Consider the following 15008-nt stretch of genomic DNA (forward strand, 5'->3'; position numbering starts at 1 on the left):
TAGCTGGCAGGTATTTAAGAGAGAAAATGGCAAGGCATGAGTTGAAAGGCAATTCTTATCGGAGGCGTTTTATTTGTATTGTATGAGAAAGGGGTGGAGGTGCTGCTTCTACGAAGAAATTATTATTATTATTATTATTATTATTTATTACTTATACCCTGCCCATCTGGCTGGGTTTCCCCAGCCTCTCTGGGTGGCTCCCAACAGAATATTAAAAACCCGGTAAAACATCAAACATTTAAAACTTCCCTAAACAGGGTTGCCTTCAGATGTCTTCGTGATGCATGCGCAAACACACACACACACACACACACACACACACACACACAAACATCATTTGGAAGCAAAAGAAGTATGCTTTGTTTCATTAGTTTTGGTTCCCCCCATATGCAAATTCAGAAATATTTTGATTAATCAGTTAATCAGCTGCAACTTATAAGATTAATCAACTAAGTTTTCTTTAGTGACAGGCCTACTAATTACCTGAGGGAGTTTTCCCCCCCTTAGTAGTGATTTACCTCTCATGAATTCATAAAGAAGCCGTGCCGTGTACAACGAATTCTGAAAGCAAAGCACTGTAAAAGGTACATAGGTCTCCTGAACAAATTGAGTGTCTGTACTATATTAAACATTTCACAGAATCGTAGGGTCAGAAGGGTCTGCTGAGGGTCATCTAGTCCAACCCCCTGCGGTGTAGGAATCTCAGCTAAAGCATCCCCAATAGGTGGCCATCCAACCTTTGCTTTAAAACCTCCAGAGAAAGAGAGTCCACAACCTCCCGAGGGAGTCCATTTCACTGTCAAACAGCTCTTACTGCCAGAAAGTTATTCCTGATGTTTAGTTCAGAATCTCCTTTATTGTAACGTGAAGCCATTGGTTCGAGTCCTGCCCTCCAGAGCTGGAGAAAACAAGCTTGCTCCATCTTCCATGGGACAGCCCTTGAAAGATAGCTCATAATATTAATACAGTGGCACCTCGGTTTTCGAACAGCTTAGTCCAAGAACAACTTGGAACCTGAACGCTGCAAAACCAGAAGTAGGTGTTCTGGTTATCGAACTTCTTTTCAGAAGCCGAATGTGCTCCATTTTGAGTCCCCCCGTGTTTCCTGTTCTGCTGCTAATTTGAGTCCCCCCCCCCCATTGTAATTCAAGCTTTCCGTTTCTGATTGCAGTGTTCTGAGATGATATTTGGAGTTTATATTTGGTGCTTTTGTTTTTGCTATTTATTTTGCATTTTTTGTTTTGAGGCTTTTTCAGTTAATTTGTTTTTGTGATTGTGTGGCTCACAGTTCAGCTACTGATTGATTGATTGATTGATTGACCGTGGAAATGGATAAAAGCCCCCCTATCCAAACAATGACTATCATCACTGCAGGTAAGAAAAAAAATATTAATTTTTATAATCTACAATACTGTTTTATTTATAGTATAGTACATTGATTATTGGTTTCATTTTATGGATCAATGGTCTCGTTAGATAGTGAAATTCATGTTAAATTGCTGTTTTAGGGGTTGTTTTTAAAAGTCTGGAACGGATTAATCCATTTTGCATTACTTTCTAATGGGAAAGTGTGCCTTGGTTTTGGAACAAGTCTTCCGGAACGGATTAAATTTTAGAACCAAGGTGCCACTGTACTGCACCCAGGGTCAGAGGCTGTATACTTCGTTGAATATCAGTTTCTGGGAATTTGGAGAGGTAGAATGCCACCCCCCCAATTTCTTTTTTTTTGGGGGGGGTAGGCCTCCCAGAGGCATCAAGTTGGCCACCGTGGGAGCAGACTGCTATGTGGGCAAAGCTCTCCTTAGGTTATCTAATAATTTCCTTAGCCAGATGGTCCACAGTAGCAGTCATTTAAACTATCTGGAAAAGCTGTGTATATTTATCCAAGCGATGTGACAGAGTTAGTTGCTATCTCAAAAATTTGTGTTCCATGTGGCAAGATAGTTGCTATCGCCCATTATTAAACCACTTTCTCCTTTGGATAATCCTGTACTAAACTTATTCTGTGTTCTGCCAGGTTCCTGATATGCCCACTATTCCAATCGTCTCATTTCGTACCAAGCACTCCAGTTCGTCAAAAAAAATGGCTGCACTGTGCCATATTAGAAGCAAAAAAACTTGTTCTGATGAATTGGAAGAGCTGCAAAAAGATTCCATTGAGCACATGGATTGACAATAAGGACTAGCCACATACGAACAAATTGCATGTTGACGCAAATTAAGAATGCATAAATATGAAGAAATCTGGAAGGAATATTTAAGCGATAAGGCGGACGGTGGTGGGAAGTAGGGGGATGAGAGGTGGGGAAATATTGTTAAAAAGGTGTAGTCATAGGTACAGTGGTACCTCGGGTTAAGTACTTAATTCGTTCCGGAAGTCTGTTCTTAACCTGAAACTGTTCTTAACCTGAAGCACTACTTTAGCTAATGGGACCTCCTGCTGCCGCCACGCCACAAGAGCACGATTTCTGTTCTCATCCTGAAGCAACGTTCTTAACCTGAAGCATTATTTCTGGGTTAGCGGAGTCTGTAACCTGAAGTGTATATAACCTGAAGCGTATGTAACCCAAGGTACCACTGTTTATCAGTACTCAAATCTGAAATGTTAAATTGTGTTATTGCGGTTTTTGTTGTATGTGTTTTTTGTGGTTGTTGTTTGTATTGAAAAAACGATTAAATAAATTAAAAAATACCAAGCACTCCAGTTCCCCCACCATGGCTTTGGGGAGAAGCCTTTCCACACCAAGCCAAACAATACTCTGTCCTACTACTCTCTGCACTGGCTCAATGACGGTTGCAGCGCTGCAAGCACGGAACAGGGACACTGCAGTTAATATTCCAGGCTAATCCAAAATGAAAACGGTATATAATCCTTTGCACGGGCCATGAAATGATCTGGCTTGGAGCCCGCCTTTTTTTTTTTTTTTAAGACTGGCCTGGGCTGTTCTCTTGTCGAAAAGAACATCCAGGGTTAACAAGGGTTAACGATGGCTGCATTTGAGTGCCTGCCTCTTCCCCATTTAGGACACCAGTCGATTCCTTGCCTTTCACGTTGCGCAACTGAGCATGACAGAAACAGCACAAGGCAAAAGCAGCAAGGTGTGCACAGGCTGGCGGGGGGGCGGGGGCTGGGGAGGGAAGGAATAAGCAGAGTTTTAATTTAACCAAAACAATTACATGCACAGAGATTTCATCAGTAATGACTTTTTTTTATATAAGATATTTATTAAGGTTTTCGAGATTTTACAAAGCACACAAAAAAAGAAAAAATACAAAGTAAAAATATTTAAAAACAATTCATTCCTTTCATTGCTTGACCTTCATTTGCTTATTTCCAGGACCTCCTCACACCTTCCTTTTTTGTATTCCAGTTCAGTTATTTCGTTCAGCAAATCCCTCCCCTCTTTATGTATCCTAGTCATTAATCACAAAAGTATTGTAATTTTAGATTTTTACATATTAATAAACCCTTTTTTCATATTCCCTTGTAACCTTTCAGCTAAAGACCACTTAGTTTCTATCCAACATCATTCTAGCATTCATTAATTTTACAATATTTCTGTAGATAATCTTTGAACTTTTTCCAATCTACCTCAATCGACTCTTCTCCCTGGTCTCGGATTCTGCCAGTCATTTCCGCCAATTCCATATAGTCCATCACCTTCATCTGCCATTCTTCCAAGGTGGGTAGGTCTTGTGTCTTCCAATACTTTGCAATAAGTATTCTTGCTGCTGTTGTGGCATACATAAAGAAAGTTCTGTCCCTCTTTGGCACCAATTGGCCGACTATGCCCAGGAGAAAGGCCTCTGGTTTCTTCAAGAAGGTATATTTAAATACCTTTTTCAATTCATTATATATCATTTCCCAGAAAGCCTTGATCCTTGGGCACGTCCACCAAAGGTGAAAGAAAGTACCTTCATTTTCTTTACATTTCCAACATTTGTTATCGGGCGCATGGTAAATTTTTGCAAGCTTGACTGGTGTCATTTACCACCTGTATATCATTTTCATAATATTCTCTCTTAGGGCATTACATGCCGTAAATTTCATACCTGTGGTCCACAACTGTTCCCAGTCAGCAAACATAATATTATATCCTAGATCTTGTGCCCATTTAATCATAGCAGATTTCACGGTTTCATCCTGAGTATTCCATTTCAACAACAAGTTATACATTCTTGACAGTAATGACTTTTCTTCTTCCTTAATCCTTCGAACGAGGCAGCACTTTGTGAGAGATGGAGGGGGGCCAACGTTTCTGCACAAAAGTGTTGCGCTCTTGTTCTCGCGCAGCCAAGGTCACCGTTCAATACCTTTCCGTTCCAGAAAAAAAGACCAGCCTGCAGGTGGACCGGCTTTCTTGACCTAATTCAGGACCCGGGTAGGGAACTGGCTGCCCTCAATGAGAAACAGCCAAGCTGTTGGGCAGCGAGTGCCAAAATGGACATAGCTCAGGGGGACAGCACCTGCTTTGCATGCAGAAGGTTACAGGTTCAAGACATGGCATCTTCCTCAGGCAAGGCTGGGGGCATGAAGCTCTGGAGGGTTGCTGCCAGTCAGTTCAGACAGCACTGAGCTGGGAGGACTGAAGAATAAGAAGAGTTTTGATTTGATATCCCGCTTTATCACTACCCTAGGGAGTCTCAAAGCGGCTAACATTCTCCTTTCCCTTCCTCCCCCACAACAAACACTCTGTGAGGTGAGTGGGCCTGAGAGACTTCAGAGAAGTGTGACTAGCCCAAAGTCACCCAGCAGCTGCATGTGGAGGAGCGGGGAAGCGAACCCGGTTCCCCAGATTACGAGTCTACCGCTCTTAACCACTACACCACACTGGCTCTCATCTGGTGAGAAGGCAGCTTCCCATCTCCCTATTCAGGGTGCAAATGTGTTGCACAGTCTTCCAGTGCTTGATGATGGGCCAGGATTGGCGTGGTGGCGCTGGAAGGGGTTTCTAGAAAGCATTCATATGCCAGCTGCACCCACAACCCACTTTTCACAGGTTTCTGTTGCAGAATTTTGTTATGGGAAAGCTCTGGGACACAGCTGGGCTTCTGCAGCAAACATTCACCGATTGCATTTATACTTCACCTTTTCCTCCGAGGACCTCAAAGAAACGTGCATGGTTCCCCCACCCCCAATCCTCCTCATTTAATGTTCACAACAACCCTGTGATGTAGGACAGGCCAGTGGCGTAGCGTGGGGGGTGCCAGGGGGGCCGGCCGCACCAGGCGCAACATCTGGGGGGGCGCGCTCGCTGCCTCCGGAGTCGCCGAAGAGCCTCGGGCGCAGGCTGTAGCAGAGCCCCGTCTCGTGGAACCGACGAGCTGTGCGCGCGCCCGGGCTGAAGGCGTCCGGCAGGCAGCGGCTCTCAGCCCCGCGCGTCAGGGCCGCGGAGGACGTGCCAGGCAGCCCCTCCTCACAGCCCCGCCTCCGCTGCTGCAGCTGCTGGGCCATGTTGCATTTTCCTCGCCTCTCTGCCCCCCTCCTCCTCCGGGCAAGCGGCGTGGTTTGGGCGGCAGCGCCAGCAGCAACTCGACTCAGATCGGCAGGTTAGGGGTTGGGGGGGCGCAAATTACTTGCCTTGCCCCGGGTTAGGGGGCGCAAATTACTTGCCTTGCCCCGGGTGCTGACAACTCACGCTACGCCGCTGGGACAGGCTGAGAGCCAGTGTCTGGGTCAAGGTCACCCAGCGAGCGCCAGAGCCATGTGGGGATTTGAACCCTGGTCTCTCCCAGCTCCTCGTCTGACACTCTAGCCAGTATACCACACTGTCTCTTTACAGTGAAAACCATTTGGTGGATGATGCTCTTGAACACACCCCCTTTGACCCAGTGTGCAATTAACACAGTGAAAAGGAAAAGGCTTCCAGCTGCGTTAGTATGAAACTGCATACTATATAGACCATCGTCTAAGGCAGGGGTCAGAAGACGTTTTCAGCAGGGGGCTGGTCCACTGTCCCTCAGACCTTGTGGGGGGCTGGACTATATTTGGGGGGGGGGAATGAACGAATTCCTATGCCCCAAAAATAATCCAGAGATGCATTTTAAATAAAAGGACACATTCTACTCATGTAAAAACACGTTGATTCCCAGATCAGCAGGCCAGATTTAGAAGGTGATTGGGCCGGATCCAGCCCCTGGGCCTTAATTTGCCTACCCATGGTCTAAGGTTATGGGACTCTTATGCAGAAAAGCGAATGAAATTTGCCTGAGCGCATCCTATGTAAATTGGAGGGGGTGGGGCCGTGAAATAGGCTTCAGGGGATGCAATGCAGCAAGCTGTCAATCACTCAGTATCTGAAAATTCCATTCTTCGCCCCCAGCAAGTGGAAGGAGACCAACTATTAACGGGTGTTGAAGTGACAGAGATGAGACAGAGCGGGAGAAAGACGGGAGCGAATACTTGCTGTGTTATATTGGTAAGCGGCATCATCTGCGATGCATCCCACACAATGCCTGGTTCTTATTAGAAACATGCAAGATTTCCCTGTTGTGGACCCTCAAACTCTACTCCCCTCTGCCCCAGCCCTACACTCCAGGAAAAGGAGAGAGATCTGTCAAGCCGTCCCAAAAAACCCCCCAAAATCTCTCTGTTAGTTGGAATGAACCATGAAACCACTATGTACCATTTAGGGTCCGTGTGTGAGCTGCATTGTGCGTGTGTGTGTGTGCGTGTGTGTGCTTTATGGGCACTCGGCTAATGTGCCGAATGACCCCTGGGCACAGACACAGACTTATGAAATAAGGATGGCAAGCACCACTCTGCACGGCCCATTAACCCCCATGCTGCCCGCAGAGGCTCATAGACGGAACCACAAGAGGAGATGATCTGCTGTGAAGATTATGAAATCTGTCTAGTTAGACCACCACCACTTGAGCTGTCCAAGTACATATCTCTGCCTTCTCTCTGTGTGTGTGTGGGGGGGGGGGAACCGTAACAGCATCCAGTGCAACTGACTTTCGGGGTTGGTCTGTTGTGCGACAAGCACACAGACTGCAATGAGATTGAGTGTTTTCGGGGGGGAGGCTCGGTTAATTTCATTGTACACAGGTTGTACACTGACAATAAAGGTATTATTATTATTATTAGCTCACAGTCCCACCTTCCCAGTTCCTAACCCAATTACAAAATACATATGAATCCCTGGAGAGTTTAGACAGCAGGACTGTAACTGCTACATAACCCTATACAGTGGTACCTCGGGTTAAGTACTTAATTCGTTCTGGAGGTCCGTTCTTAACCTGAAACTGTTCTTAACCTGAAGCACCACTTTAGCTAATGGGGCCTCCTGCTGCCGCCACACCACTGGAGCACGATTTCTGTTCTCACCCTGAAGCAAAGTTCTTAACCTGAAGCACTATTTCTGGGTTAGTGGAGTCTGTAACCTGAAGTGTATGTAACCTGAGGTACCACTGTACAGTGGTACCTCAAGTTACAAACACCTCAGGTTACAAATACTTCGGGTTACAGACTCCACTAACCCGGAAGTAGTACCTCAGGTTAAGAACTTTACCTCAGGATGAGAACAGAAATTGCACGCCAGCGGCACGGCAGGCTCCATTAGTTAAAGTGGTACCTCAGGTTAAGAACGGTTTCAGGTTAAGAACGGACCTCCAGAACGAATTAAGTTCCTAACCAGAGGTACCACTGTACACCCATTAAGATAGGGTGCCTCCCTAGCTTAAATCCCAGGGCTTAACCCTGGAAGAGGTGAAGAAAAAAACTGAGAGAGAGAGAGAGAGAGAGAGAGAGAGAGGGCTGCATGTATTAAGAACAGCATTAGACTTTTGCTGGGGGAAGACCTGTGTTCAAATCCCAGCCACGAAACTCCTTGGGTCAGTCAGTATAGCTCAATTCATACAGACTCCCTTTGCGTAATGAGCATCGTGTGAGGTGAAGAGTGCAAGGTATGCTCACTGGCCTTCCTCCTGCCACTGTGTCTCTCGTCAGCAGCTACACTTTGGAGAAGGTCTGAATCAGAGAGGCTAGTGCAGTGTTTCCCAGACTTGGGTCTGCACCTGTTTTTGGACCAGAACTCCAATCATCCCCAGCTAGCAGACCTGTGGGCAAGGATGATGGGAACTATAGTACAAAAACAGCTGGAGGCCCAAGTTTGGGAAACATTGGGCTAGAATGTGTGTAGGCTTCTGGCACAACCAAGAACCCTGATTGCCAGGGCCAGACTTTAAAAGATTCCCCAGTTATGGCTCCCTGCCCAGTGCTGTTGACAGTGCCCTTCCCATCAAAGTCCCCATGCAGTATGGCTGCTGGCTGCCAGTCACTCACTCACTCAGCAGTCACTCACATATGTGTTAGCCCAGCAACCCTTTTTTTTATTGCCAATGAGCTGCCACTTAGCCCTGTTTTGTGGCAAGCCGCCGCCATCTTGAATTCTCCCAGGAAGCAATGCCTGATGTCGGTACTGTACTGGATTGATAGCATGAGACAGGGATATACGCACACCAGCCTTCAAGTCTGGGCCACCCTACTCAGGCAATTGCCTGGATCACCTACCCAAACCCAATTTCTATATTGTTAAAAAAAAGGTAAAGGATCCTGGGACAGTTACATCCAATCGAAGGCGACTATGGGGTTGTGGCGCTCATCTCGCTTTCAGGCTGAGGGAGCCGGCATTTGTCCACAGACAGCTTTCCAGGTCATGTGGCCAGCAGGACTAAACCGCTTCTGGTGCAATCTCTAAAGTGATTGTCAGGTTTTTGCAGGCAATTAAGTATACAATCTTTATGCAATACAGTGGTACTTCGGGTTACATATGCTTCAGGTTACATACGCTTCAGGTTACAGACTCTGCTAACCCAGAAATAGTACCTCAGGTTAAGAACTTTGCTTCAGGATGAGAACAGAAATTGTGCTCCAGTGGTGCGGCAGCAGCAGGAGGCCCCATTAGCTAAAGTGGTGATTCAGGTTAAGAACAGTTTCAGGTTAAGAACGGACCTCCGGAACGAATTAAGTACTTAACCTGAGGTACCACTGTACTTAGCTGATTTCTGTTTTTTAACCTTTCAATGGCTTTATTTATATACAATTGTTTGTAAACCACTCTGATTATTATTTTTTGATAGTGGTTTGGAAATATTTTTAATATATAAGTAAATAAATAAAATAATGTGGACTAGAACCCCCATTTCCTAGTCCATAAGACCACATTGAAAGATTGGGGAGAAATGCCAGCCACGTACCACCTTAACTGTGAGAATGGTAGGGAGGATTAAAGCGCATTAAATATTCAGAATCTTGACTATCGAAACCTGTAGAATAATTCAGGGAGGCAGCGGCAAAATGGTAAGAGCTATCCTTATGCTCAAGGCTGGACTGACTCCAAAAATAAACATCTCCCCCTTCTCCCCTCTCCATTAACGTGCGCGGCAGTGGGCTACAAAGGAAGACCAGGAGCCTGGCAGCCACAGAACCACAACATCAATGCTAACACAGTATCAGGGCACCTCCCAACCAATCAGTTATCCTCCCAAGCCCTGCAGCTTGGCAAAGAAACATCATTATCTTCATTTTATAAGTGAGGCACAGATTGACTTGGCCACGTTGGACAAATGAGTCTGCTCTAGAGTTGCAAGCAATAATAAATCAAAGACAGCCAACTCCCTCCCCCAAAACACACATACACTCGACAGAATACACTTTTCAGCCACGGAAGACTAAAATCTGGACTCCTAACTCCCTACATATTCCCCTTTCCTCACCCAAAGACATTTCCTAAGTCAAATACTAAGACAAAAAGAGACAAACGGAAGCCCCAAATCCTATTCCCTGTCCTCCCACCAACTATGCCTTAAAACCCACTTTTGGGAAATTACAGGTGCCCAATACATATATCGAAATGTGCACACTAAGGCCGATTTCTGTTTCAGAGATCCAAGGGGGTTGTTTCACACATTGCACTTCTCAGGGCAGAGAAACACTTCCCACACAGGAAGAAGCTATACTGTATGTAGATCACCTCTCAATTGCCTATAGATAATCTCTTCTTACAGCCAGCCAACGAAGGATCCTAGACACAGGCACATTGTGTTCTAGTGTCTCTCCGAGTCAAACACAAGCACAGCCATGCCTGGTGCCCCAAGGTACGTTTCACACATTGCTCAGTGAACGCACGCTCAACAGGCAGATGCAGCCAACCACGTACCCCTGACTAGCATATATGCCTGTTTGCAAACATGTCTATTGCATCCACATCTTGCAGTTTAGGTGTAGACTTTTAAGCCGCTCAGAGTGTACACCATGCACCTAAATCGTAAGATGCTAAAGGAGGCTTCGGTATATAAAACTCCCTCGGTGCCACACAACCAATTAAGACTACAAAACAAAGAAATGATGAAGATTAAAGCACAGAGATAAGCAGCCAGAAACCCAATACAATCCAGCAAAACTATACCATAGAACAAAAATACAGAACATGCTGAAATGTTCAGGCAACTTGGTGGTGGTGGTGAATCTTTGCTTGGTCCTGGACTGGCTCCAATCAAGTAGGAATTATATAGACTGGGAGCCACAAACAAAAAGGTGCTATTTCCCCCTCTGGTTACCTCCCACCCACCCTGGGATGGTGGGCCTTTTGGGACCCAGGGAAGCACCTTTGATAAGGCGTAAATATGTAATGGTTGAAGAGGAACTGGGATAGCTCAGTCGGCAGAGCATGAGACTCTTAATGCCAGGATCATGGGTTCGAGCCCCACCTTGGGCAAAAGATTTCTGCACTGCAGGGGGTTGGACTAGATGACTCTCATGGTTCCTTCCCAACCCTATGATTCTGTGACCGAGATTGCAATGGCGGAGTGGAAGCATAGCTGGCGTCTGTCTCTGGTTCATTTGCCCACCCTTCCCTGTTCTATGTGGAACAAACCCCTGGGCAGAATCTTGGCCCCTGCATGAAGGGGGGAATGGCAAGGACTATGGGGCAGAGAGTCGCTGGCACCCATAAGGTGGCAGGCCAGCAGAGGTTTGCCAAGGGGTTTCCAGCTAGTCTGGCACCTCCAACCCAATCCTCATCTGCTCCCTTCAGAGGATGAGGGAGTCTCATTGGCCCCCATTTCCCTCCTCCCTCAAAGAGTGGAAATCTCTCCACCTCAAAAATTAAAGGCTTCCGAGATTGCCCCACAGCCAGGGTGCCAACTTGGATAAATATTGGGGAGGTGGCAGGTAAACAACGCCCTGCGTAATCGACCACATGATGGGGTGCATCCATGCCGTTTGAATGGCAATGCCCATCAACTTTAGGGCAATGCCCATCAATTTTATAGGGGAGGGCCCACAGCACCTCCCCAAGAATCCAGGCTGCTACTTCCTTCGAAGGAGACCCGGCTCGCTCCAAACCTACCTTCTCCCATCCCTTCCAGAGGAGGCCCAGGAATCCCAAGCTACGCTGCCACTCCGCCCCCTCGACTGCCCTGAAGTCACGACACCCCCACCGCCTCTCCTCTCTCGTCGGTCCCGGCTTTTAACCCGCCCCTTCCTCCTTCCAGGCAAACAAACAAGCAAAAAGCGCGGGCGGGCTGCCCCCCTCTTCTCCATCCTCCCTCATAAGTCCCGAGTGCCCGACGCCGGACCAGCCCGGACGGAGCCACGTCCACCTTAGAGGGCAACGCGCCGCCGCCCCCGCTACTGCTGCCCAACCTGCCCGGCTGCCCTCCCCGCTCGCGCAGAAAGCCGCAGCCGCAGGTCGCTTCCCAAGGTCAGCGGGGAAGAAGCCCAGAGCTGCTTCCCGGCTAGGACTGCTGCCAGCCGGCCCGCAGCTCCTCGCCTTCCCGGGCTACTCCCTCGACCCTCCGCGACGGAGGAAAGCCAGAGCTCTGCTGGGAAGCCCCGACGACGAGGCCAGCTTGGCGCCAAAAGGGGGACAGCAGGTGGGTGGGTGGGTGGGTGGCGGGCAGAGGTGGCAGCGGCGTCTGCCTCCCGCTCTTGGCGCAAGGGCAAGACTTCGCCTGAGCTCGGGCACCTGTTTACAAACGCGAGGCTAGCCCCGAGGCCACGGTGCCTCGGAGCATGTGCAGAAGGCGTTTCTCTCCAACGCGCACCGTTCTCCTCCCGCCTAAGCATGTCCCGCTCCCCCCCGGAGAAAGCAGCCTCCTGACGAGGGACGTTCCTTGCGCGCTGACCCCCTGCCTTTCTCCTAAGCCAGCCCGGAGGGGGGAGCGTCCCTCCCTTTCTTTCGGCCGTCCCCCCCCCCCAACCGGGCTCGTTATCCCGTCTGGAACTCTTGGGGATTTGCAGCCCCGGCCTGGCCCGCCTTTGCGGCCGCGGACATCCCTGCTGCCTCCCGCGCCCGTCCCCGGAGCAGCGGGGGCGCTCACCTGGGGCCGACGGCTCGTATCTCAGCGGCGGCGGCGGAGGCGAAGGCGCAAGCCCGGCTGCGGCATCTCCGTGCGGCTGCCCAGGAGCTGCTGCTCGCCATCATCCCCGTCAGCAGCACTGCCGCTTCGCCTCCTCCTCCTCCTCCTCCCAGCGCCACCCTCCAGCTCGGCGGGCTCCGCTGCTTTCTCTCCCTCCTGGCCCAGCCTGTGCAGCCGGCGACGGGCTCGTGGCCGCGCCGCGCGCCGCTGCCTGCCTGCACATCTGGAGAGCTGCGCGTGAGAGAGCGCAAAACATTAAAAAACGCGCGCGCGCGCGCAAAAACCTCCTTCGCGCTTCGCAGCAGGACGAACCTGGGCGCGCCGTCGCCGCAGAGAGCCTCGCGCCTTTCTTGCCAACAGCCGGCAGCTCCCACGGTCCGGGCTGGATGGCGCGCAGCGGCGCGAGGGAAGGAGGGGCTTGGCACGTGCTGCTGCTGCTGCTGCTGCTGCTCCTCGCCAGCTCCCGCCCTCTCCGCGCAGCCACAGGGCAAGGGAGGGCCCAAGGGCGCTGCCCCGCCGCCCTCTCCACCTGCAGGGAGCGCTCGCGGATATAGGAAACTGACACCGTTCTTTCGCCCTGGACAGGTAGAGGTAGCCATTCTTAATGCTGCTCCGCGGGGCGCTTGGTCGCAGACCCGCGAGCGGCCCTCTAAGGCCTTCTCTTCCGGTAGGGAGCGAGAGGAAGTGTGACCCCCCTGAGCAACTCAGCAGAAAAGCCCCCGCTCTTCTTCCGCCGAAGCAATTCAGAGTTGCGCCCTAGAAGGAGTGGAGGGGTCTGAAGCTCCTCCACGGGGAACCCTGGGCCGCTTAACTTGTCTACCTCACAGGGTGGTTGAGGACCTGGTCTGGAACTCCTTGGAGAAGAGGCGGACTGTACATGCAATACATGCCTATATAAAATTGCTAGGCCTGGGTACGAATTTGTGTGGCTTTGCGGAGATCACCACCAGCTTGCTGAAGCTGCAACCCTATTCGGAATACAGTGGTACCTCGGGTTACAGACGCTTCAGGTTACAGACTCCGCTAACCCAGAAATAGTACCTCGGATTAAGAACTTTGCTTCAGGATGAGAACAGAAATCGTGCTCCAGCGGCACGGTGGCAGCGGGAGGCCCCATTAGCTAAAGTGGTGCTTCAGGTTAAGAACAGTTTCAGGTTAAGAACGGACCTCTGGAACGAAATAAGTACTTAACCCAAGGTACCACTGTACTGATTTGGGAGAGCCAGCAGCTATGGCAATGGCTCGCCTCCCCAAAAGGGTATGGGAGAATGTGATGCCAACGTCCAATACCAAGACAAATGTCTACCTTGCCTGCATGTTGAGCATGCTGCTTTATGGAAGCGAGTCGTGAGCAACTTTCAGCCGCCAGGAGCAGCGCCTCAATGCCTTCCACATGTGCTACGTCAGGAAGGTTTTGGGCATTGCATGGGCAGTTTCAAACAAAGATGCGCTTTTCCAAGCCCACCCCCAGCATGTTTGTTCTCCTGTCGTAGCGACATCTACACAGGCTTGGTCTTGTCCACAGAATGGAAGATGGCAGGATCCCCAAGGACATGCTCTGTGGGAGCTGGCTTCAGGCACCAGGCCTGTTGGCAGTCCAACTCTGCGTTACAAAGACGTCAGCAAACATGGCATGAAGACTGGCAACATCTACCCCACCCTGTGGGGGATCCCTTGCAGGTAGCCGCAGGTTATGCATCCGTAGCAGTGACCAGAGGAGGAAGGATTCCTGGGGAGAAACACAGAGAGAAGAAACACCATGGTGCATCTGCAACAGCACAATCGGATGCCTTCATCTGTCCCAGCTGCAGCAAAACATGTCTCTCCTGTATCGGCCTCTACAGCCACAGCAGCCACTGCAACCTTCGAACAGTTTTACTTCACCTGTAAAGGCGCACTCTTCCATTGTCCCCCGAGACAGACGCCAACAACTTGATGCTTTGCGATGCTGTGGTGAGTGAACAACCTCGTTCATGGCCCAGAATGGCTTCTGGCACCTTATTATGTTCATGGGAGAATTGCATGGTTGGAATGTTAGGGAAGTAAAACCCACCAGAGCAGGAACTCCAGGTCCAGCTCCCCAAGAGTCTCCCCACCACTGGCACGGTTGCCCAAGAGGGAAGGTGACCCTCAGGCTGCAGAACAGCTCCCCACCTTCTGCATCACAATTTGAAAGGTATTGCAGCTTCCTTCTTCCCTCCCCTCCACCTACCACCAGAGTGGGGTGCTGATCAAAGCTTTGGGTGTGAGATGAAACTGCTGTTTTAGAGACAAACAAACAGGGCCAGTGAGAGGGAGACAGGGCCGGCCCACCCTTGAGGCGTTGTGAGGCTACTGCCTTGGGCGGCAGGTTCCGCAGGGGCAGCAGATCCTGCCTCCAGAGAATGCATCACCCTTTGCTGCTGTGGCGGCGGCTGCTGCAGTGGCAGCAACAGCTGCAGCACGCTCCTTGGAGGCTGGATCTGCCAGCCCTGGAGGGAGATCTGTGAGCTGGGGTGTATGCAGACCTCATGTAAGACAGTGGATCTGCTGCAAGGAAGGCATGCACACAGGGTCATATGAAGCTGTCTTATACCGAGTCAGACCATTGGCCCATCTGGCTCAGTATTGTCAACACTGACTGGCAGCAGCTCTCCAGGGTT

At 49.8% G+C, this 15008-nt stretch overlaps 1 protein-coding gene across 4 annotated transcripts in view; it reads right to left on the reverse strand.

The window, feature by feature from the left end:
* Window positions 1-14311, reverse strand: part of LOC308471611 (G-protein coupled receptor 22-like) — a 47957-nt gene extending 33646 nt beyond the window's left edge. Inside the window, exons 1-2 of one of the 4 annotated variants that reach the window (XM_080995834.1) lie at window positions 12930-14311; window positions 12328-12597 (exon numbers count right to left, since the gene is read on the reverse strand). The gene's annotated coding sequence lies outside the window, so the exon portion shown is untranslated. Of the gene's footprint in view, window positions 1-12327; window positions 12653-12678; window positions 12781-12929 lie in introns of those variants that run through there. The other 3 variants (XM_080995836.1, XM_080995835.1, XM_080995833.1) reach the window with 3 other exon arrangements.
* Window positions 14312-15008: the final 697 nt, after the last annotated feature.

Source organism: Podarcis pityusensis (assembly GCF_964106645.2).
Source record: "Podarcis pityusensis genome assembly, chromosome: 2".
Taxonomy (NCBI): Eukaryota; Metazoa; Chordata; class Lepidosauria; order Squamata; family Lacertidae; genus Podarcis; species Podarcis pityusensis.